The sequence below is a fragment of the Ambystoma mexicanum genome, chromosome 6p (genome assembly GCF_040938575.1).
Source record: "Ambystoma mexicanum isolate Mex_15411 chromosome 6p, UKY_AmexF1_1, whole genome shotgun sequence".
Taxonomy (NCBI): domain Eukaryota; kingdom Metazoa; phylum Chordata; class Amphibia; order Caudata; family Ambystomatidae; genus Ambystoma; species Ambystoma mexicanum.
The window spans coordinates 1,535,372,152-1,535,396,356 of NC_090935.1; positions in this window are offsets into that span (position 1 = coordinate 1,535,372,152).

Consider the following 24,205-nt stretch of genomic DNA (forward strand, 5'->3'; position numbering starts at 1 on the left):
TCAGAGGTATTTTCCATTTCCTCTCCTTCCCCCAGAAGCTCACTGTCTCCAGAGCTCTGGTTCTCTCTAGGCTGGACTACTGCAATAGCCTCTTTCAAAATCTGCCTGCCTCTACTCTCCGCCCTCTGCAACTGATCCAAAACAGGAATGCAAGACTTGTCCTTGGCCTCAAGCCCAGAGATCGGATCTCTCCAGGACTGAAATGTCTGCACTGGCTCCCAGTGGCGGCGAGGATTAAGTTCACAACCCTCTGCATTGTCCACAAGCCCTTCTGGGGCCAGGGACCTCAATACCTTCAACTCTTTCTTCCTAAATATCTTACCTCTCGAGCTCATCCACCCCCAACTCCCTCAGGGTCAGTCGCTTCTCCAAACAGCGAGTTGGTGGTAGATCTCTTTCTTCTGCTGGGCCCTCCCTCTGGAACAACCACTCTGAACCTTGAGGAGAACCATCTCTGGTTCCGGAAGCACCTCAAGACGTTCCTCTTTGCTTCTACTTTCTCCCCTCCTTTCTCCTGCTGTTCTCCTGGCTGAAACTGCACTAGTTACCTGGCTACCCTCTGATCTCGGGTCCATGTCCCCTTGCACTCAGGGACTGTTTCTGTATCCCCTCAGCTCCTACTAGCACTTGACACCTGATGTCTGCACTTAGCCGTGCACTTAACACCACTTGCACAATCTCAATGTCACCTGGCCTAGTAGGATCGCTGTCTCTGTCCTCCCTCTGTTTCCCCTCCCTTGCCTTGTTGCGCCTTGAAACACTTGTGTATAGGCGCGTTATAAATGCTATATCATATCATATCATATCATAAGGTAATCTCTGAAGAAGCTGGGCGTAGACAGGCTAGTCCCTTTTTCCTAAGAAAAGGGTTTCTTTATAGAGGCAATGTGACACCTGAGGGAGTATGTTGAGCACAACTGGTATAACCACAAAGTCATAGGCGAACCGTGTTAGAATTAGCACATCCCCATCTAACCGCAACTCACCAGGGAATAGGGAAAACCCAGAACCACATAATACCTAGGTACAACTTAGAGGTGGTGCAGATGACCACCTGGGATACCCATAAGGAGGGCATTACAGTAGTCCAATTTTGAATTCACCAGAGTCCTGATGACAGCTGGACAATCTTTGTACACCACAAAGGGAAGAATGTGCCTCACTAGTTTTAGTTGGTTATGTTACCAGTCAGGAATGAGAGACAAACACAAGGTTATGTTATTCTCAAAATCAGACATTGGGCCTCATTACAAGTATGCCGGTATAAAATGAATGCCGGTGCTACCGTGTCCATGTGGCACTGCTGCCCTAATCAACAGCTGGTTCCATGTCAGCGTGCACACGCGTACCGGCATGCCGGAAAAAGTAGCACTTGCATGCCGGTAACACCACCAAACTGCCCCAAACACACTAATACCAGCAGCCTCGCTGCTGGTGACTCCGATTCCGGCTCCGTGCTCCCAGAACTATCGGCACTGTTGTTACCGTGACCGGAAATAACATGATCGCCGGAACAGGAAATGTACCGATGGCCATTAAAAAAACCATCCATTGCAAACCTCAGTGCACAGGAATCAGAGCCATACCCAAGCACTGAAAAACTTCCCCAGACATGTCCTCAAGGCAACCAGCTGCAGGGAGGCACAAGCCGCGTTTCAGCAAAGCTGAACTGAACATGTTGGCGGACACACTTGTGGGGAAATCAGAGGACGTCTTCTGCAGGGACCTACGCAGGCAAACCCAATTAACGAAAAAGGCCATTTGGGAGGAGGTGGCCCAGAAGGTGTCAGCGGGCGGGACAACCCCCAGAGCCTTCAGGGACTGCTGCAAGAGGTGGGACGATCTACATCTCTTGGTGCAGAACCTCCTTGCTGCACAGCACGCTCAGGGCATGGCCACAGGAGACAGACCTGCTTCCCCAATCATACTCTAGGCCTGGGAAGAAACCTGCAGCAGCATAATGCACCTGGAGGCAATCGAGGGAGTTGGAGATGCGGAGGCTGGAGATGTCACATCTGATGAGGTCGGCGAGTCCCCGTAAGGCCAATGTCATATCACACACCTTGTAGCCTCAATGCAAATGAGTAGGCCAACATGCCAAGTATGTTGTACCCGAGTCCAGTACAGCCCTGCTAGCAGTCCACCTACCGTCGACCTAGTTGTAGACATCCACATTGTACCTGCCCGCAACCCACATTCATACACCACTCACACATCACAAAGATCCCCTACATTGCCCCCACAAGATGCACCTGCAGGCACTCAGTGTAACGCTCACCTGATTCCCGCAGAGGCGCCGGTCTTGACTGGGCGAATACCGTATCTTCAAAGGTGATGTGTAACACACGGTTGGCTCTTTGGAATGGACCTCTGTGCACTGTATGTCTGACTCGAAGAGTAAGATGTCTGCAGATAGAAAATATGGGATTAATGAACTGGGGTTATTGGGTGTCTCTCTCTTCTTCCCCTTCTCTTCTCCTGTAGAACCCCAAAGGTTAACGCTCTCACCTTAGGTAAGTGAACGCCGAGCTCTCCATCTGCCTCGGGGCAGGGTCCCGTAACCAGTTTCTTCACTGGATAAGGGTGCAGGCCTCTTGACCTCAGAGGACTGCTGTCCGTCGTTAACTGCACGAACGGTAAGTTCCGAGTATTTGAAATATCTTTTGTAATGATGTCTCTTGTTTTGCAGGGTTCCGGCGATGGCGGATGACGGGCTGAAGTGAGTTGAGGATGGAACCCGTGTGAGGAATAGAAGCGCCTGAAAGCACGTAAGTAAGCGCTTGTTGCCTGCTTCACGATGCGCACTAACTGTCCTTTTATCTTGCAGGTACAAGTTCGGAGCTGCTGAAGGGTGCCGGAATACCCACTGGGTTCGGCGTGGGAAGGAGTAATGGCATGTGAGTAATAAAGTTACCCAATGTCTTTAAACGCACCTTCTTTTGTCTTTCAGATGCGGGATGCAGCGCCGAAGGCCTCCGGAGCGTGCGAAGAGTTGGTAAGCTTTTGTCTTTCAGATGCCGGAATGCAGTGCGAAGACCTCCGGAGCACGCGAAGAGTAGGTAAGCCTTTGTCTTTCAGATGCCGGAATGCAGCACGAGGCGTTGGTGACAGCCGATGAACCAGGTAAGAGAAGCGCTGTCACTGAAGACTATAATGCTAACCTGTTCTTTCTTGTCTTTATAGGTGTTGCTGAAGACTGGATTCAGGATGGTAAGCCTTTTCCCTTAGGCCCAGGATCAGATGCAGAAGACACGATGAGCGTTCTGCTGCAGAGGATGCAGAATAACGCAAAGCAAGATTCATCCATCGGGTGTGGTTTAAATAGCCTCCTGTAGTGCTTAGGTGTCTCCTTCCACAGCCTCGCCTAGGTAAGAAAAGAGTTCCTGCTTTCCAGAAGAGTTCCAGTGTTCTGAACCTAGGGAGTGGCTCCTGCCCCACCCAACAGGAAAAGTAGTCCCAAACAGAAGAGGATTAGAGGCTCAACTGGCAGTTAAGTAAGCAGCATGGTCTGCTGCAGGTAAGTCCACCCAAGCATTATGAGCCCGGCGCTTCCAGCGCTGGGACTGGGCATATTTATGAGCCTGGTGCCACTGGCGCCAGGACAGGGTCCAAAAGGTCCCAATTGGGACTGGTTGGCACTCGGAACCTGGGTTATGGGTCTGCTTCCAAGGGAGTTGGGTAAGTCCTGACCTTTTGGAAGCAGAGATCATGACACTCAGTCACACATCACCCTGATACTGCACAACTGCTGTTGTCACCGCTGTGCTACCACATGCCCAAAGTCACGACAGTGTCACGCACCCCCACCACCAGCAAATGACAAGCTGCACACATCAATGTTACATGTGGCCCACTTGTCCCACCCACCATGTCCCATCCTGCTAAATCACCATCAATGCAGCAACTGCCATAGGCATCGGTCACACGTGTAACACATCTGTGTCACAATCAGACAACACCATGTCATACAGCTTGTGTGGCACATCCATAACACCCTAACCGGCAACAACAGTAAGCCAGGCAACAGCCACTGCGCACACCATGTAAGCACAGCACACATGCACCCACACAGCATCCCCGACACATACATGTGTGCACCATGCCATGGACACCACCATGTCCATGACAAGGCACATGCATCTGAAAGTACTAGCACTTAAGTCTGTCTGATGAATCCAAACACATCACTGATGCACTGCCTTTCTGATCCACAGAGGCACATCATCTGGCAATGAGGCCGAACAGCCGACCACATCGAGGAACACCATGCCAAGCCGCCGCCGGACAACCACAACCTCCACCCAGGAGTAAAGTGCATCCGCCAGCAGACGGGAGTGGGCAACTACTCCTGCCGCCCAACCACCACCCAACCAGGTGGCAGCTTCTGCCCAGCCACCACCCGAACAGGAGACACCTGTGGGATATCCTCCAGCACAGCAGGAGGAACCTGCACCCCTAATGTAAGGGGATGTACACGACAAAATTGTGGAAGACGGTGGGTTCGAAAACACATCCAGCAACCAGAGCTATGCGTAGGCTCAGGGATTCAGTCCTGATGGCCCAATCAGCCCCCAACCCAGACAACCACCACCCTTACGCAATATTAGTGATATAGAGGGGCGCCTGTCTAGGATGGAGGCAAGAGAGGAATCGATGGGCAGAATGGTGCAACAACACCTGCACGAGGTGCAGCTCATGCGTGAGACACTGCAGACCACCTCCAGGAGGTCTGCACGAGTGCAGGGCCGAGCCACGACAGCCATCTACCCTCTGGCACGGCGCGTGAGGGAGTGGAACGGGGTAATGTTATCCGTGGTCGAGTCCATATCGCTATTGGTGCAGGCACATGCCCTTGCCAATGGCACCATCCACAAGTACCACTGTCAAGTACAAGGGAAGAGAATTCGACACTACACTCTCTCCCGAACCACAGAAGCCGAATGAAGTCGACCCTCCACCCGTGGTTGGCACAGGCACCTGATAGAATAAACAGGACACCACGTGGCAGCCAATGGGGGGAAGAGGAGTTAGGAAGAGGTTGTGGATAGGGTAGGGGAAATTAGGAACACCGGTAAGAGGGTTAGGAAAACCTATGTTGGATAGGACAAGGGGAGCAACGTGGAAAAACCCTACCTATTTTCCTCTGAACACTTAACACCTATATCCAGCGTACCATACACAGAATTTAGACCTGAGATTTGAAACACCTTAATACGTGCCTCTACCCAGTCTTAGACCTGCCCCTACAACCTCAAACACAGAAACATAGATGATACCCTACACATGTCATACGTGGGAGAAAATCCCACAATGAATCAACAAACACATGGCCCGTGGGCTTACAGAAAACAAAGAATATGAACACATAACATGAAACATGGAACGTATTTGCAGCAACATAAATAACAAATAACAAATGCCCCTTTTGATTTTAGAGCGTGATGTGCTGTCATGCAATGCAGTAATGGCTCTTCCACTCGCATTGATAAATGAAACTTGCGAGCGAGCAAACTTATAGCACTGGATTTTCAAGGCGGCAGGGTGCTAGGACAAGGACAAAGCTACATATATCCGAGCGATAAGCGCCGTTTCCACACACATCAAATAACACCCATAAGAGTGTGATTCGGTGCGCCGCCACTCGCCCTTTACTTAACTCAAGTCCGGGAGGCACGCAAGCCTTCCCGGACGTAGCAGTTTTCATCTTTTAAAGTGGATTCTGCAGCCGCCTGAAGTCCGTGTTCCCGTAGAGAGTTTTCACATGCTGCCGCCAGCGTCGTAACTTCGCCTGCTCCTTCTTCAATACACAAAATAAGCCACACCTGCCGTGGCTCAGTTACTCCTTATAAACGTTTGTTAATCCTTACCAGCTGTGTCAACGGCTGCACAGCCTCGACTACAATTTTCCTTAGAGAATGCTGGGAACTGTAGTTAGAGTTGCATTCTTGCATTCCACAGACCTCTACCGCCTTTTGCACACTCCTTTCTTGCACCAGGCCTTTTTCCTGACATTACCTCCCCTCTCACGGCCCTTCCTCACACCCGCCTTGGACATGTGGCGCAAGTGAAATTGTTTCACCAACTTAGGAGCATGCACTGCTTCTGCTGGCTCCCAAGAACAATCCTCCGGTCCATAGCCTTTCCATTGGATTAAATACCACATCTTCTGGCCCCGTTTCTTGACATCCAAAATTCGTTCCACTTCATATTCCACCTGTCCTTCTTTCAGGATTGCTGGTGGTCGTTTAGTTGTCATCCCAGGAGCTGCGGGTTTAAGAAGAGATACATGGAATACTGGGTGTATCGCTAAATTCTTAGGCAAACGTAATTTCCTAGCAGATTCAGAAATACATTGAATAATGGTATAAGGCCCAATGAATCTAGGCATAAATTTTCGTGATCCTATCATGGAGAGGTTTCAAGTTGAGAGCCACACTCTATTTCCCACTTGATATTTAGGACTTTCCTGTCTATGCTTATCAGCTTGTGTTTTATACTGTCTTTTGGCATGTTCCAAATTGGTTTGTGCTTTTTGTCTGACTTCCAAAAGCAACTGTTTGCGCTCCTGCAATGCTGGTATACTTTCTATTTCGGGCAAATTTTCAGGTATCATATTCTGCTCCTGACCATATAGGCACTCATTAGGAGCCATTCCCAAAGAACTGTGAAAGGTGTTATTGTATGTGAATTCCGCTAACCAAAGAGCTTGCACCCAGGATCCTCTTCCATCCCCCAAATACCCTAGCAAATATTGCTCAAGTGTTTGATTCATTCTTTCCATTTGACCATCTGTTTCAGGGTGATAGCTGGTGGATAGAGCACAGTTGATTCCTAATAGTCGACAAAAAGCATGCCAAAACCTGGAAGTAAACTGAGAACCTCAATCTGAAACAATGCTTTTAGGTAGACCATGTAATCTCACTATGTGTTGTAGAAATAACTCAGCCAATTGGCCTGCCCCTGGTATTCCAACACACGGCACAAAATGTGCCTGTTTTGACAAGAAATCCACTACAACCAATATTGTATCAAAATGATTGTCAGGAGGCAAATCTGTGATGAAATCCATCGAAATGTGAGTCCAGGGTCTCTCAGGAGTCGGTAATGTCTGTAACAAACCTCTTTTCTTAACATGATCTGCCTTATTTCTTAAACAATTTTCACATCGTACCAAATAAGTCATAATGTCTTGTCTTAATGTGGGCCACCAAAAGTACTTTTCCAACATCACTTTCATTTTTTTCTGACCTGCATGTCCCGCCAAGGGAGACTTATGACACCAAAACAAAGCCTTTTCTTGCAACATCTTGGTTGGTAAATACAATCGACCCTGATGATATGGTAAGCCATTCCGTACTGTCCTAGTTGAATCACTCCTTTGCCACTCTTGCAGTTGTCTAGATGATACTGCTTTCTTTACCTGTTCAATCAACTTCGTGGTAATAGTCCCAATAATCCTATCGGGTGCAATGATCGTTTTTGTTTCACTTATTGGATTGTCTAAATTCTGTTGCCGGGATAAAGCATCAGCTTTACCGTTTTTCTTCCCCAGCCTAAATGTCACCACAAAATCAAATTCATTGAAATATTGAGACCACCTTAATTGTCTTTGACTCAAAGATTGAGCTGTCTTAAAGTATTGTAAATTTTTATGATCTGTTACTACCACAACCTGATGTTTTGCTCCCAGTAAGTAATGCCTCCACTCCAGGAATGCTGATCGGATAGCCAATAGTTCTTTATCAGTGATGGAATAGTTTTGTTCGCATCCAGACAATTTCCTAGAGAAAAATGCCACCGTATGCAAAACTCCATTCTCATCCTTTTGGGAAAGAATAGCTCCTATGGCCACATTGCTGGCATCTGTCTCCACCTGAAAGACCCTCTCATTGGATGACTAAGTACTGGAGCAGTGGCAAAGGCTGTCTTCAATTTGTGAAACGCTTTTTCTGCTTCAGCACTCCAATGAAATCTCACTGCCTTTTTGAGTAATTGTGTAATTGGGGTAACAATGTTTGAGAAATTACTAATAAACCGCCTATAAAAATTAGCAAAACCCAGAAAAGACTGAACATCCTTTATGCATTGTGGAGATGGCCAATCCCTGACGTCCTGCACTTTTTTAGGATACATCACAATTCCTGTTGCCGTCAGAATGAAGCCCAAAAACTCCACCTAGGTCACATGAAAGGCACATTTCTCTAGCTTGACACATAGTTGATAAGCTTGCAACCTGTGCAACACAGCTTTCACATGCTGCACATGCTGTTCTAGAGACTCTGAATAAATCAAAATGTCATCTATGTACACAATAACAAAAACATCAAGAAAGTCATGCAATACCTCTTGCATAAAAAACTGAAAAGCCGCTGGAGCATTACATAAACCAAAAGGCATAATCCAAGTATTCAAATAACCCAAACTTTGTCCGAAAAGCGGTTTTCCACTCATCACCTTCTTTTACTCTTATCAGATGATATGCTCCTCTCAAGTCCAACTTAGTATAAATCTTGGCTGTCCTTACTTGATCTAAAAGGACTGCAATCAAAGGCAATGGGAACCTGTTCTTAATTGTCACCTTATTTAATGCACGGTAATCTATGCAAGTTCGTAAAGTGCCTTCTTTTTTTGGAACAAAAAACAATGGTGAGGAGACTGGGGACGTAGAGTGTCTTATAAACCCCTTAGCCAACATCTCATCCAAATAGTCAAGCAAATACTTATTTTCTTTTTCAGTAAGAGCGTAAATCCTGCTGCAGGTAATTTTGCCCCTCCCTCAAGATCAATCACGCAATCATATGGTCTGTGAGGTGGTAACTGCTCTGCTACCTTTTTGTCAAATACCTGGACAAACTCGTGATACTGTGACGGAATCTCTCCACTCATAGCCCCCACCACCTGATTGTCCAATCCTTTCTCTACCATAAATTGGACAGGTCCTACTTCTGGTACCATATGTGCCTGACAACTTTCCTCCTCAAACCACAAGACTTGTCTTACCCAATCAATCCGAGGGTTATGTAGCACCAACCATGGCATACCCAAAATCAATCCGAACTGTGGGGCTGCAATTAAATCAAACGTGATTTCCTCCTTATGCCCAGATGTACAAATCATCTCCATGACTTGTGTCTGTTTCCGGATGGGCCCTGATATTAGTGGTGAACCATCCACAGATTGCACTCCCTCCATCTTCTGTTTATCAACCAAGGGTAATCCCAACCTTTCAGCAAATGAAATATCCACAAAATTGCCTGTAGCCCCAGAATCTACCATGGCCATCACTTCTTGTTTAGTACACGCAAAATATAATGTTACCAGAATGTATAAATGAGAAGTTTTACTTCCCATCGTATTTGCCACCAATCTTGGGAACCTGAATTTGTTCGGGCCTGACACCTGTGTTCCCCCTAAGGTCGGCCCAACTCTTTTCCCGACTCCTTAGTACTCTTTTCTCCACCCACCTTCTTTTACGGGGTGTTGGGACATGTACGTATAAAGTGTCCTGCCTGCCCACAATAAAGACACAATTTATTCATTTTGTGTTGTTCCTTTTCTAAGGCTGATAATGGTCCTCTAATACTGCCAATTTGCATTGGTTCCGCTTCACTCAGTCTTCCTCCTCTACCTCTATCCAGCCTCGCAAATGGTACTACTTCCGGTCTTTTCTTATCCCCTTTTCGCTCATTCATCCTATGATCCAATCGTAATGCCAAGTCAATCATTGCCGTACAAGTACTTGGTTGCGGCTCTACTTGAGCAACAGCATCCTTCAACTCTTCGCGTAATCCCTGGTAAAATAACACTGTTTGTTTAGCCACTGGCCACTCTGTTTCGATTACCAGCCGATTAAATTGTGTGACATAGGTGACCAAATCCCTCGTCCCTTGCTTCAATCCCAACAACTCTTTGTCCTGTGCTAAAGACACCTCTCTTCTATCAAATAGTCTGCCAAATTATGCCAAGAAACCATCCCAATTATATAGCAAGGGATCATCCTTTTGTACCAAAGGCATGGCCCAAGCCGCTGCATCTCCAGTTAAATAAGAGATTAAAAAAGCTGTTCTCGCCTGTATACTCTCAAAAGCTGTGGGATTACACAAAAAATGTAATCTGCATTGCGTGAGAAACGTCATATATTTGCGAGGATCTCCCGCAAACCGCTCCGGCGCTGCTAGAGGAACACTGCTCGGAGGTTTGACAATGATTGTTGGATTTTGACTTGTGGACGCTCCCTGAGTTCGGTTGCCTTCCAAAGGAATTCCCTGAGCTACCAAACCCTGAACTTGTGTTTTTAGATTATCTGACTCTTGTCTGGCATGTGCCAACTCCAACTGAATATCCTGAAGAGCCTTTAGCACATCGGCTAAAGGTGGCGGTGTCGCGTCCATTTGGCTTGGGTGGTTGTAAGTATCCCAATATGGGGGTGGCTTATTATGTCAAGTACAAGGGAAGAGAATTCGACACTCTCTCCCGAACCACAGAAGCCGAATGAAGTCGACCCTCCACCCGTGGTTGGCACAGGCACCTGATAGAATAAACAGGACACCACGTGGCAGCCAATGGGGGGAAGAGGAGTTAGGAAGAGGTTGTGGATAGGGTAGGGGAAATTAGGAACACCGGTAAGAGGGTTAGGAAAACCTATGTTGGATAGGACAAGGGGAGCAACGTGGAAAAACCCTACCTATTTTCCTCTGAACACTTAACACCTATATCCAGCGTACCATACACAGAATTTAGACCTGAGATTTGAAACACCTTAATACGTGCCTCTACCCAGTCTTAGACCTGCCCCTACAACCTCATAAACACAGAAACATAGATGAACGTATAGCACTGGATTTTCAAGGCGGCAGGGTGCTAGGACAAGGACAAAGCTACATATATCCGAGCGATAAGCGCGCCGTTTCCACACACATCAAATAACACCCATAAGAGCGTGATTCGGTGCACCGCCACTCGCCCTGTACTTAACTCAAGTCCGGGAGGCCCGCAAGCCTTCCCGGACGTAGCAGTTTTCAGCTTCTAAAGTGGATTCTGCAGCCGCCTGAAGTCCGTGTTCCCGTAGAGAGTTTTCACATGCTGCCGCCAGCGTCGTAGCTTCGCCTGCTCCTTCTTCAATACACAAAATAAGCCACACCTGCCGTGGCTCCGTTACTCCTTATAAACGTTTGTTAATCCTTACCAGCTGTGTCAACGGCCGCACAGCCCTCAACTACAATTTTCCTTAGAGAATGCTGGGAACTGTAGTTAGAGTTGCATTCTTGCATTCCACAGACCTCTACTGCCTTTTGCACACTCCTTTCTTGCACCAGCCCTTTTTCCTGACAACCACTCCTGCAAGTTCACTACCAAGCAACCCAAGGCGCAGATCAGAGCGGCTGACTCCCCCTGCAGAAAGACGCACACGTCAGCCTAAGAGGGGACGTAAATAGGCGACCATTGGGTGTGTGTGGGGAGGGATAGTTGGAAAGGGGTTGTGGGGAGGGAACATTTGGGGTTGGGATGTGAGGAGGGATAGTTGGGGAGGGGGTTTGGGGAGGGATAGTTGGGTGGGATGGTAGAGGGAGTTAAGGCCTTTTTCAATTGTAAATATATATGATCACAATATATTTGGTGTTGTCAAAAGAATTAATGACTGGACATTGATCTTTCAGTGTGAGTGCATTTATTCAAGTACAGTGCCCAGTGTGCTCAATGTGCTGTGCCGTGTGTGTAACAGGTGCTCAAAAGTAGTGATCAATAAGTTCCCAACGTGTGGCACGTCCATCCCTGCCCTCGCAGCGTTGACCAATAGTCTCCTCATCATCAGTGTCCACATCATCCTCTGGTGGCAGCATGTGCATGTCGGGAGGCGGGGCATGGTGCGCCTGATGCACATGTTGTGCAATATGGCACATGCAAGCACAATCTTTCTGACCTTTTCATGGCTGTACATCAGCGCGCCGCCAGATCTGCTGAGGCAGCGGAACCTGGCCTTCAACAGGCTGAATGTCTGCTCAATGGTGCAGCGAGTACAGACATGGGCACGGTTGTACGCCTGTTCGTGGATGCTTTGTGGTTGCCTGACGGGGGTCAATAACCATGGCTTCAGGGGATACCCAGCATCACCTGCACGGGAGCAACAGAGAGTGTACATGTCAATTTCCTGGTTATATCATGCTCGCACAGGCTGTATAGTGTACATTTGAGACACATAACATGCACAAGCACAATTGATTTTAGCTACCATACTTTATCTTTCGTGTACCAGATAGGGCACTTGGTCAGTATGCATGTGGGGGTGGGAGGTGTTGTGCATTTGCATTCACATGGACCATTCATACACCACATGAGCTAAATCACTTCTCGTACAAGTAACACACATGGAATTGATGTATGTCAGTTATGGGTCACAGAAGAATAAGTACTTATATGTGCATGTAGCACCGGTGTACTTAGCTTTAACATGATGTGCAGGTGTGATTTAATGGTACAAAGGCTATGCAGTCTTCATGACGGATTCTCTATACAGATTTTGTGTTGTGACTCACACATATGGGTGTAATGTGTGAGTGTGGTGAGGACTAGTATGTACAAAAGGGTGGAGGAGGGTATTTAGGGGGGAGGCATTGGTTGGGGCTGACCATTATAATCATCATAGTTTGGAGATGATATATCTTTCAATGATGTTAAGTTTAGCAGGTTTCAGTATGACTGCATTGATTTGTACAGTGTCCATAATGGAGTCATGTATCCGGTACTAATAAGCTGAATGTACCAGTCACATGTGTGTGCTGTAAGAAGAGGGGTTGGGGATGTTAGCCTATGCTGCTTGTGGCTATGTATCATGAGGTGTGTGTTTGCTTGGCTGCGTTTTTGCTTCTTGTTGTAGTCACATGGTGTGGTGCATTCTGGTATATGCAGTTTCTAAGATGTTGGGCAAGGAATAGATGTAGTTATGTATGCATTGCATATTCATCATACATGGTGGCACGCCTGTCAAGCCCTTCCACTATGGCTTGGTACTACAGTGTTGCACCTTGACTTATACCTACACACTTGCACATTTAATGCACTCACAATGCAGAGTGCGGTGCGGTCCTATGCACTTCAATGTTTGCAGTTTACTGGTCTGACAACGGTGAGTACGATTTCTACTTGCTATTATTATCCGTCTACCTTCCCCTTCTCCATTTTACGCCATGTGCGGCACCTGTGCAGCTTCACGGGACTTTGCTAATTGACTCAGAAAATTGTGGTAGGAATATTGATGGTTAAATGCATGCAATGTGCACATCCACTGGTCATGGGTGTCCCACTGGAACATGATTCAACACAGCACATGCCCTTGGAGTTAGCCTCACCCAGCTGCCAGGTATGCTATGCTGGTTAGTGCGCCCCTGCCCCCAATTCAACACACCACATGCCCTTGGAGTTTGTCTCACCCAGCTGCCAGGTATGCTATGCTGGTTACTGCCCCCTCCCTCACCCCCTCAATTCAACACACCACCTCAATTGAACACACCACATGCCCTTGGAGTTAGTCTCACCTAGCTGCCAGGTATGCTATGCTGGTTACTGCCCCCCCCCCAATTCAACACAGCACATGCCCTTGGAGTTGGACTCACCAAGCAGCCATGTACGATGTCCAGCATGTCGTGCCATGTACCAAGGCAACATGGAGTTCCGCAGCACCATGGAGTCATGTGTTGAGGCAGGAAATCTTGCACAGCAATGAGTGACGAGGTGGCGGGCATCACACACCATCTGTACGTTGAGTGAATGGTACAGCTTCCTGGTGCAGTACACTACCACCACAGCATGCCTGGCCACCAGCTCCACATGTGTGCAGTCCACCAAACCAATGACATAAGGCAAGGGCATGGAATGCTATTTTTGTGACTTTTACCTTGTCAGCTGTCCAGGGTATGATATGACATGATATGATATGGCATTTATAACGCGCCTATATACAAGTGTTTCAAGGTGCGACGAGGCAAGGGAGGGAGAAACAGAGGGAAGACAGACAACGATCCTAGTAGGCCAGGTGTCATTCAGATCACGCAAGTGCATGCGATGGAGGAAGGTGCAGTGCAGTACATGGAATAATGGAATAAATAACAATGAGTAAAGTACAGCCAGAAGGTGGCAAGTGCAGGGGTGAAGGGTAAGTGCAGGCATCAGGTGTCAAGTGCTGATAGTGGGACTGTAGAGATACAGAAAAAAAAACAGTCCCCTAGTGTATGGATTGCCAGGAAGGCAGTGCAGGTGTGCGACTGGCGGGGGAGGGGACATGGGCCTGAGATCAGAGGGTGACCAGGTAACCAGTGCAATTTCAGTTTCAGCCAGGAAATCAGTAAGGGAGAGGAGGAGAAAAAGCAGAAGCAAAGAGAAAGATTTTAAGGTGCTTCTGGAACTGGAGATGGTTCTCCTCAAGTTTCAAGGGGGCAGGGAGGTTCCAGAGGGAGGCCCCAGTCGAAGAGAGATCTTCCACCAACTCGTTGCTTGGAGAAGCGACCGACCCTGAGGGAGTTGGAGGCGGATGAGCGAAGAGCTCGAGAAGGAAGATATTTAGGAAGAGAGAGTTGAAGGTATTCAGGCCCCAGACCCCAGAAGGCCTTGTGGACAATGCAGCAGGTTTTGAACTTAATCCTCGCAGCCACTGGGGGCCAGTGCAGTGATTTCAGTCCTGGAGAGATACGATCCCTGGGCTTGAGGCCAAGGACAATTCTCGCAGTCCTGTTCTGGATGAGTTGCAGAGGGCGGAGAGTAGAAGCAGGCAGATTTAGAAAGAGGCTGTTGCAGTAGTCCAGCCAAGAGAGAACCAGAGCACTGGAGACAGTGAGCTTCTGGGGGGAGGGAAAGGAAATGAAGAATACCTCTGAGGAGGTGCAGCTGGTAGTGTGACTTTTTAGAGACGGTGGAGATGTGAGGAGAGAAGGAGAGTGTGGAGTCGGAGATGACCTCGATGTTTTTAGCCTCACAGGTGGGAGCAGGAGGAGGGCCAAGTGAGGCTGGCCAGAGAGTGACAGGGAAGGAGGGTGTGGGTGTGCTGATGAGGAGAATCTCGGTCTTACTGGCATTAAGGCAGAGATCATTGGCGGCACACCCGGTTATCACGGAGACGGTTGAGCAGGATGGCATGGTTGACTGTGTCGAAGGCAGAGGAGAGATCAAGTAAGATGAGGACACAGGGGTTGTTGGAATCAAGGTTGGAGATCAGGTCTTCACGGAGTTCAGGAGAGCAGTTTCCATGCTTCGGGCAGCTCTGAAGCCAGACTGATGATCATGGGGACAACCAACAGATTCAGTGTGAAGATTGAGCTTGGAGAGGGCCAGCTTTTCCAAGAGTTTGCCTAGGAAAGGAGTGATGGAGATTGGGCGATAGTTATGGGTAAGCTGATGTGATCCTGTATGTGACACAGGAGTGCATCAAGCACCTGGAAGAGTACACAGGAGAAACAGGGTTGGGAGATCCCATGGAGCTGCCCAGCTGTGTGCTGATATGTGCCTGTAGCAAGCAAGTGTAGCACAGACACTACCTTCAGCAAGGTGAGGATGGCTGTACGGATGTTTATGAGGCTCACCGGGTCACCATGTATCGGGTGCACTATAGTGCTGATGGTGTCCCTGTCTAGCCAGTACAGGATGTGAATCTGACTGGGGGTGAGGTTGAATGGGGTGGCCCTTAGGCGAGGGATTTGTGGCTGCCTGTGAGGTACAACCTGCTGCACATTTGGTATTTGCTGGACCATGATGGCCCTCCTCCTCATGTGCCTCTGCTGCATCCTCCTCCTCGCAGCCTCTTCAATTAATAGCTCTGCAGGGATGGCCTCCAGGTCCTGTACTGCTACAGCTACTGCTAGCATTGTGGTTTTGGAACGGGTGTGGGATGTGGGAGTGGTCCTTTTGTGCAGTGGCACAGCCCATAGGGAGCACTTGTGTTGATTTTGAGCACCTGTGGCATGTTTCTACACACCAGATTGCACTTAACGCCTGGTCCGCGATGCGGGTGTTTCCGGCATCATTTTCACGTTGTTACCGGCATGTCTGTGTCTGTGATTGCATGTCCATGCAGCTCTTGATATGCACTTACTTACGCCATGCCAGTATCTCAAGGCACAGCTGTCACGTGCCTACTAAGATACCGGCAACAGGGTTGCCGGATGCGGTGGGTCACTTTAGATGCCTGTGTTACTGGCATCGCGACTCGGACTACGCCGGTCTGGAAAAAGGTGCCGGTACGGATATACCAGCACCGCTATTACCGGACCGGCATACTTGTAATGAGGCTCATTTTATTAAACAACAATGGTTTGTAAAAACACTTCTCTAGCCCTATTCTACAGAGGAATTTCCCTACCTCAAAACTAAAATTAAGAATCTGTCAGGGTCAAGTAGTCAGTAACTAAAAAGCTGTCCTGGTGTCCAAACATTCTAAGCTGACCCTCACACTAGAAAGAAAACATCAAAGGGTGGTAAGGAAATGTCTTTGACTTGATATTAGCAAAATGTGTTCACAATCAAAAATATATGGATGACTCCAACAAAAATAACTTCAAAGAAAAGACCCATGGATCTAGAGGGTGGTTCCCTTCCCCTGGACTTCTAGGTAAGATGGCAAAAGTGTCTCTTTATCCAAAAGTTTTTTTTGTATCTTCATACTGGACTCACCAAGTTCTTGTTCACTTTTAGGTAGGATGGCAAAAGTGTCTCTTTATCCAACAGTTCTTCTAGGCACCGTCCTTGCCCCTGCGCGATGCGGAATACTATAAGGTGCGCATCAGTCCCTCCGCCTCCCCATTTGCCCTAGGCCAGAGCGGGGTGACTTTCCGGTGTTGCACCCCATAGTCTTCCATCAGTGCTGCAAATCGCTCGCCGTGGAAGGGCGCCCCATTGCCCGAGCACAGGGTTCTGGGGAGTCCATGAGCGGCAAAGACCTTCTCCATGGCCACCACCACGTGCTCAAAGGCCACTGACTCAATGAATTCAACTTCCGGGTACCCGGAGTATTCATCCACCACCACCAGGAAGTGAGTGCCTTGCGTGGTGGACCCAAAGTCTGCATGGACTACTTCCTAGGGGCGCGTGCCACGGGGCATGGCCTCAATGGCGGGCTCCTTCTGTGCGGGGGATGCTGCCTGGCACCACACGCACAAGGTCTCATACTCATCAACTCGTCGCTCCAGCTCAGGGAATCATACCTTGATGTGTAGGCGGGCCTTGGTCTTGGCGGCCCCTTGATGGACCTGATGGCCAGACCAATCAGCTCTTGGTCTTTGGCCTGAGGGACCACAATATGATCACCCCTCAGTAGCAGTCCGATGGCAGAGAACAACAGCTCTTCCCTCACTTTCCTCAGCTGCTCAAGTGCCACCTTTGCCCCTAGTGTGTGCCCTGGCCAGCGATTCCAGCACACTCCTCCAGGACCCTTGCTGCATGGCCGTTCTTAGAATGCAAAAACACTCATCCTTTGCCACGCAGCCTCCAGTTCCTACAGTGGCAATGCATTCGGTGCCGCCGCCTCCACCACCAGTTGAACATGGTCGTCAGCTTCTTCGGCACAGGCGTCCATCTCATCATCAATGTTTCCCCTCGTGTGGCGAGACAGATAGTCGGACGCATTGTTGGAGCCAGGCCTGTAGACCAGCGAGAGCCCATACTCCAGAAACGCGAGCATCCACCTTTCGATCCTCGCCGGTGGTTTCGATTATGACTCGGCCAGGATGGGGAGCAGGGCCTTGTGGTCGGTCACAACGGTCACTGGTCTGCCCAGCACGTACAGTCGGAAGTGCCTGCACCCCCACAACACAGCCAGGGCCTCCCGCTCAATCTAGGAGTAGCACTGCTCCGTCTCAGACAGCCCCTTGCTGGCATATGCAACCGGGCAGCCGCTGGAGTCGGGCTCGATCTGTGTTAGCACAGCCCCTAGGCCTAATGGGCTAGCATCCACAAGTATCTCCGACTGGAGGGTGGGTTCAAAGAACGCCATTGTGTCATTGGACATTAAGAGTGTTAAGGCACTCTTAATGTCCTCGAAGGCTGCTTGTTCAAGCGGTCCCCAATGCCACACTGTCTCTTTCTTGGTGAGGGCCCGTAGGGGCTCAGACCTGGACGCCAAGTTCTTGATAAAGCGGCCGCAGTAGGTCACCATACCCAAGAAGCTCCTGACCTCTGATACATTTACGACTGGGCGTGCGTCCTTGATGTCCTTCACCTTTCGGGGATCGGGAGATACTCCTCCTTCCTTATACATGAAGCCGAAGAATTCAATGTTTTCTTCAGAAATTCACATTTCTCTCGATGGAGCGTCAGGCCCAACGACTGCAGCCGTTCGAAGGTCTTGGCCACAAGAATATCACTGCTGATGTTCAGCACGCCGTCAAGGTCCGCCAATGCACCCTTGATTATATTTTGAAAAACCTCAGCTGCCGAGGACACCCTGAAACTGAGTCTCTTATACCGGTACAGGCCTTGGTGAGTCGTGAATGTTGTGATGTACATGGATTCTGGGTGTAACACGACCTGATGGTACCCGGCCCTGAGATCAAGCTTCGAAAAGAAGCGGGCCCCCTGCAACTCAGTGATAATATCGTCTATGGTCGGTGTTGGGTGTCGCTCTCTCTGGATCGCCTTGTTAGGGTTGCTTAGGTTTTCTGGCAACCACAATAGGGGACACTTACGGTGTCGGGCCATCCCCTTTCTCGATGATATCGAGGTTAACCAGGTTGTCCAGGTCTTTTTCTACCTATTCCCTCAGGTGGAAGGGCACCCTGTGGTGCTTGAGGGCAATGGGCTGTACCAATTCGTCGATATGCAGTCTCACTGGGTCGCCAGCCATCTGTCCAATCCCTTGGACCAGTTGAGCATACTTGTCTAATAAGATTTGGATGTCCTCCACGTATACTGAATACGCAAAGCTTACGGTTCCCAGGGCTTGCGCTGCCGTGCAGCTCAGCAGTGTGTTGGTGCTGACAGGCGTCACATAAAATCGTCTCGAGCCACAATGCCCCACCTCCGCTACAAAGGCACCATCCAGGGGGATTGGCTGGGAACCACTGAATGTGAAAATGCGAGCCATGGGGGCGGTGAGCTTCGGGGGGCATTCCATGGCGTCATAGTGTTCTCTGGCCATCACATTGATGGACTCCCCCGTGTCCACCAGCACAGGGATGGGAGACTCATTAACTGCCACAATGCACCACGGTTGCCTTCTGCTCTTGGACTTGGGGGCCTCTACGCTAGAAACGAAGAAAATGTTCTCTTCCTCCTTGTCTGGCTGTGCGCCCTCCTCACCCTGATCGACCTGGGCGACACTAGGCGGGCGAGACTGTCTGAAGAAACCAGATCGCACTTGACCCCTGGGCACCATCACCGGCAGGGACGCTCTGCATACTCGGGCGTAGTGGTCAGCCAGGCTGCACCGGCCGCATGTTCTTCCTGCCGCTGGACACTCTGCAGGGTGAGGCAGATCATACCCACACTTTAGGCATGTCTTCCCCGGCTTTCCGCCCCCGTCGCAGAAGTTGCCAGCCGGCCTCCTGGCACCTCTTCCGCCACGCCCCACTGCACATACCTCCTCTGTCTTGACTGGGCATGCACCCGCTTCCATTCTGGACGCACGTACCTCCGAAACTTCCTGGCAGCGACCCAGCTCGAGGATGCGGGGCAAGGTGATTCCAGGTTCTCTCAGCACCTGTCTCCGCAGCTTTCCTGATGAACACCCTTGTATGAGCTGGTTCTTGACCATGTCGTCAGGGTTGTCCCATGCACATGCCACCTACAGCCGCCTGAGACGGCCATAGAATGGTCCAGCGTCTCATCCTCCTTCTGGCGGGTGGAGAGCATCACAAAATGCTCATAGTCAGCATTGGCCAGGGGAGAAAATAATTGTGGAGAGCTGTCTTTGCTGTGACATAGGATGCATCTGCAGGCTGGAGGGAGTCAAATATTTTGTGCACTGCAGGCCCTGCGGCATACAGTAATGTTGCCAACTTACTGTCATCATTGGTTTCCATTGTAGCCCTAAAATACATGTCCAATCAATCCATCCATCGCCTCCGCCTAGGCCCCAGGCTGGATGGAGGGCCAGACTCATCGAATTCAGGGATGAGTTGGAGCGCCGCTGGGGGCCTCATCTGGGCCATGGCTGGAAGCGCAGATGGGAGCTGGCCTTGAGGCTGTTGTTGAACTGCCGGTTGCCCTCCGTCTTGTATTGCCGGATCACTCATGGGTCGAGCGCAAGAGCGCCCCTCTCGGATGAAACAAAGGCTGCAACTCACCCAGACAGACTGGCCCAAATGGGCCACCTTGATCTTCAAAACTTCCCCAACAGGACACACTAAGGCACACCACCACAGGCTTTCTTGATCTTCCGATGTCCACACCAGTTAAAACTCGGGGTGCAGATCATGTGGCAAAAGTACAGTCACAGGGTAGCTGGCCACAAAAGGTGTAAATTAGCCGAGTGTCCAGAAATTGAGCCAGGAAGGTCTAGGGCACATACATGGAACAGCAGGTATCCCCCCAGTACCTCACCTTCCCTCGATGAAATCACCTTGAAAATGGAAAAATGCCCAAAATTCCAAGTTTGTGTGGGCAGAAATAGCTATCCGCTATTCAAATATCCTAAAATGAGGCTTGGGTGGCATCCGTGGGCCCCTCCGGAGCGCTGTGATGCTCCAGTGCCTCAGAGACAAAATGGCCACCGCCGCGTGGAGTACACCCTCTCCTCGGCATGGAACGAGTGGATTCCGTCCCTCGTTCCGACACAAAAATTGATTTTGCAATCACCGCTGGGCCTGGGTGTATTACCGGCCTCGTCGCCACTATTGTGGGGCACTGCATACCCCATACGATGTTCCGTGAGCCCCCAGCCCTCTGCTACAGACTCACACAGAGACGTCAGCTCGGTTTGGGCTCCTCGGTCTCAATGACCGTCATGGCACGCCCCCTATATTTAAAGGCACGCGGCGGAGTGCAACGTCACTCCGCTGCGTGCCAAAGCCCTTAAAGAGGCAGCACCACACTAATCAGAGAGCACTAGTGGGACGGCTGTTAAAGTGCTGCATATAGATTAGAAGAATGAGCCTATGATCCGTCGACAAACCTAAGAATGGTTGTTCGCCTCTACTCCCCAAACTACCATGCTGGACTCCAATGAAGTGGACTTGCTGTGCAAGAAGGTATGTGGGGGCTTGGAGCTGCAGGGTATAATTTCACACCTATGAGAAAAGTCCAATGGTACCGAGAAAGGCTTCTTTATGAGCAAATATGACCTTCCTGTTTACCTCTTCCTTCACTCTGTCTCTCCCCTGCTAATCGTACCATAGCTTGACTGGTGTGCAGGGCCCTTATGCATCCTTGGGGCCCTGACCTCCCACATCTTTCATCCCAGCTGCTGTCTATCCCCTGCACTTGCCTTGGCTCACCCTCCACCATTGGAGGTTGCACTTACATTTCTTCATAGCACATCTCCTGCTGCTCTCCATAAGCACCATAGCACCTATCCCATACCCATCTCCCCCTTGCAATTGCAAATTCTGAACACTCACAAGGCATAGCAGGTTCGTCTTTCCCTGCCCGTTGTCTCTTCTCCTTTGTTGTATTTAATTATTTAACATGTTTTACCTTGTCTCTCATCCCCTGTCCCCACCCTGTTGCACTGTGGGCGATTTGAAACAGTATTTGCTTCCTATGTAAGCGCCTAACAAATGAACAATACATAAAATAAACAAATAAATAAATATGGTGTATGCTCCTTTTACATGGCGAGTGCTGCTTAGCCTGCATTCTACTTTCGTGGCATGCAGACTGTCCGAAAAAGAGAAACATGGTCCCGAAGCATTTTAGTAAATAAAATAAGTCTGGGTTTTTGCAAGGGGTGAGGGGTTACCAAGTTTGCACCCGAAATGTAAAATGTTTGTAGGTGTTCACACTTTCTCTGGCTCCACTTTTCAGATGATAGTGATTGCCAGGAAACATCCATTTACGAGCTCTTTTTTTGGGTGCCTGCAGATCTGGTTGAAGATGCAGGTCTGCCCATTTCAAAGTGTTAATTTTTGAGCCCTTTCCCTACAACTGGAAAAAGCAGCTTGCATACATTAACAAACGTACTGTACTTTTATGATTTTCATATTCAAAAGGGCAGTGAGAAAATGTTAATAATATTTTTGGTACATGGAGTTTCAGGTGGTGCAGTTTTGTATCTCCAAAGCACATACCTGATCACAAAATAAATACATTATAAGAAATAAAAAGAACAAGTTCAGTCAGTGCAACATATGTAAAGGACTTGGGGTATTTGGGGCATCTGTGTGGTTTGTAAATTATTATGGATTATATCAATTACATTTTAAATTGTAATCGATTATAAGGGAGAATCTGTTTCCTGATGCATATAACAATGTACGCTGTCCCTGGTTTTATAACAAAATGTCAATATAAGCCACACTTTAATCCCCAAATGTATCACTTCCCCACAGCACGCACTAGCTGGAAGCAGGGTGAAAATGGTCACCTTTGACGCTATTTATCTTCAGTCAGCAAACATACATAAAATAGCTTAAAATAGCTCAGCAGGTTGATCGAGCACTCACTGCTGCGATCTGTGCGTAATCTGCAGGTTCGAATCCCAGCAATGCCAACTCAACATTTCATCTTTCTTAGATCAATAAACAAGCACCAACTTCGATTGGGTGATATTGTACGTAAACATGTTCTATGCAAAGCGCTTAGGTGTTAGCGCTAAATACATCATTATCATCATTATAGTTGAAGTGACACAGCCTCAACCTGTGCCCTGATTCTGTGGTGTGTAGATTATCAACGGACGTTTACTTTACTCTACATTGCAGAACAAAGAAAAGCAGCCAGTTAGGGAGCTGAAACTCTAAACCGCCACTTAAGCAACACTACTAAGCTCTCTTTGACAGAGTAGCAGGGCTGACAAAGTCCTGGGGGGACTACTTCAATAGAAAGAGTTGAAGTTCCTGCCTACCATTACCCTCGCCCAGAGGTTTGTTCAGAGTGGGCACAGGGATTATTTTCTGTTGTGATATATGCAGTCGGTGTTTACTTTGCACACAGTGAGGGCCTAAGGGCATTTAGTAAATTAAAGTGAGTTTGGTTTTCCCAATTAACAGTCCTAAAAGATAAATGCCCACTTGTGTCACTTCTACTAAAACACATTTATATACAAAGACCAAAATTGTCACAAAGTATTATTTAAGGTTACTTTAATCAGTGCTACTACAATAACCATGCTATACTGTAATTTGGCAAGAAGGTTATCATACCGTCAAAAAATCCATACCGTGACACCCCTAACATACATACACACAACACACACACCAACACACATGCACTCACTCATGAACCCCAATCTCTCAGCCCCAGCTCCCCACTCCTGCAAACCAAAACACAATCATACACACAACACACACAGACACGCACGCACACACTTACACATTCTCCTGGCCCTGCGCTTCCGGATCCTGACCTGCCTATCAGCCCCTGCGCGCACTCGTGTGCGGCAGGGGCGTGGCAGTTCGATTTAGAAATGCTGCTCCCCGCGGTCACAGTACGGTCTTTCTAAATCGGTCTCTTAGTGAAAAGATCTTTTTAAAAAGATCTTTTCACTTAGGACCGTCAGGAATGATGGAAGACGTAAGGAGAGGGTCAGAGTGAAGTTTGAAGAAGAGTTGTGCGTCATCTTTGTAACACTGGAAGTTAGGGCAGAAGGTGGAAATGAGGTGTGCCAGCAGATCAAGGTAGGTGTTAAAGATCCCGGAAGAGAGGTTGGAGCCCTGGGGGACACCACAGGTGGAAAAGGAGCTAGGGGAGGAGAAAGTGTCCAGAGTAACCTGGGCCAGACGGTCATTGAGAAAGGAGGTCAGCCAGCCCAGTGCCCGCTCCGAGAAACCCAGGGCATCATAACGCTGTTTTCTAAGGATGGAGTGGTTGATCGTGTCAAAAGCAGAGGAGTGATCAAGTATAATGAGCACCGCTGGAGAGTTAGAATCCAGAGATGCAAGCAGTTCTTCATGGGTAATCAGAAGAGCCGTTTCCATGCGTCTGGATGCTCGGAATCCAGATTGATGGTCGTGGAGGCAACCAACAAGTTCAGTGTGTGAGGTAAGTTGGGGAAGGCCAGCTTCTCCAGGAGTTTCATGAGGAAGGGAGTGATAGATAAAGGGCGGTAATTGGCTGGACAAGTGAGATC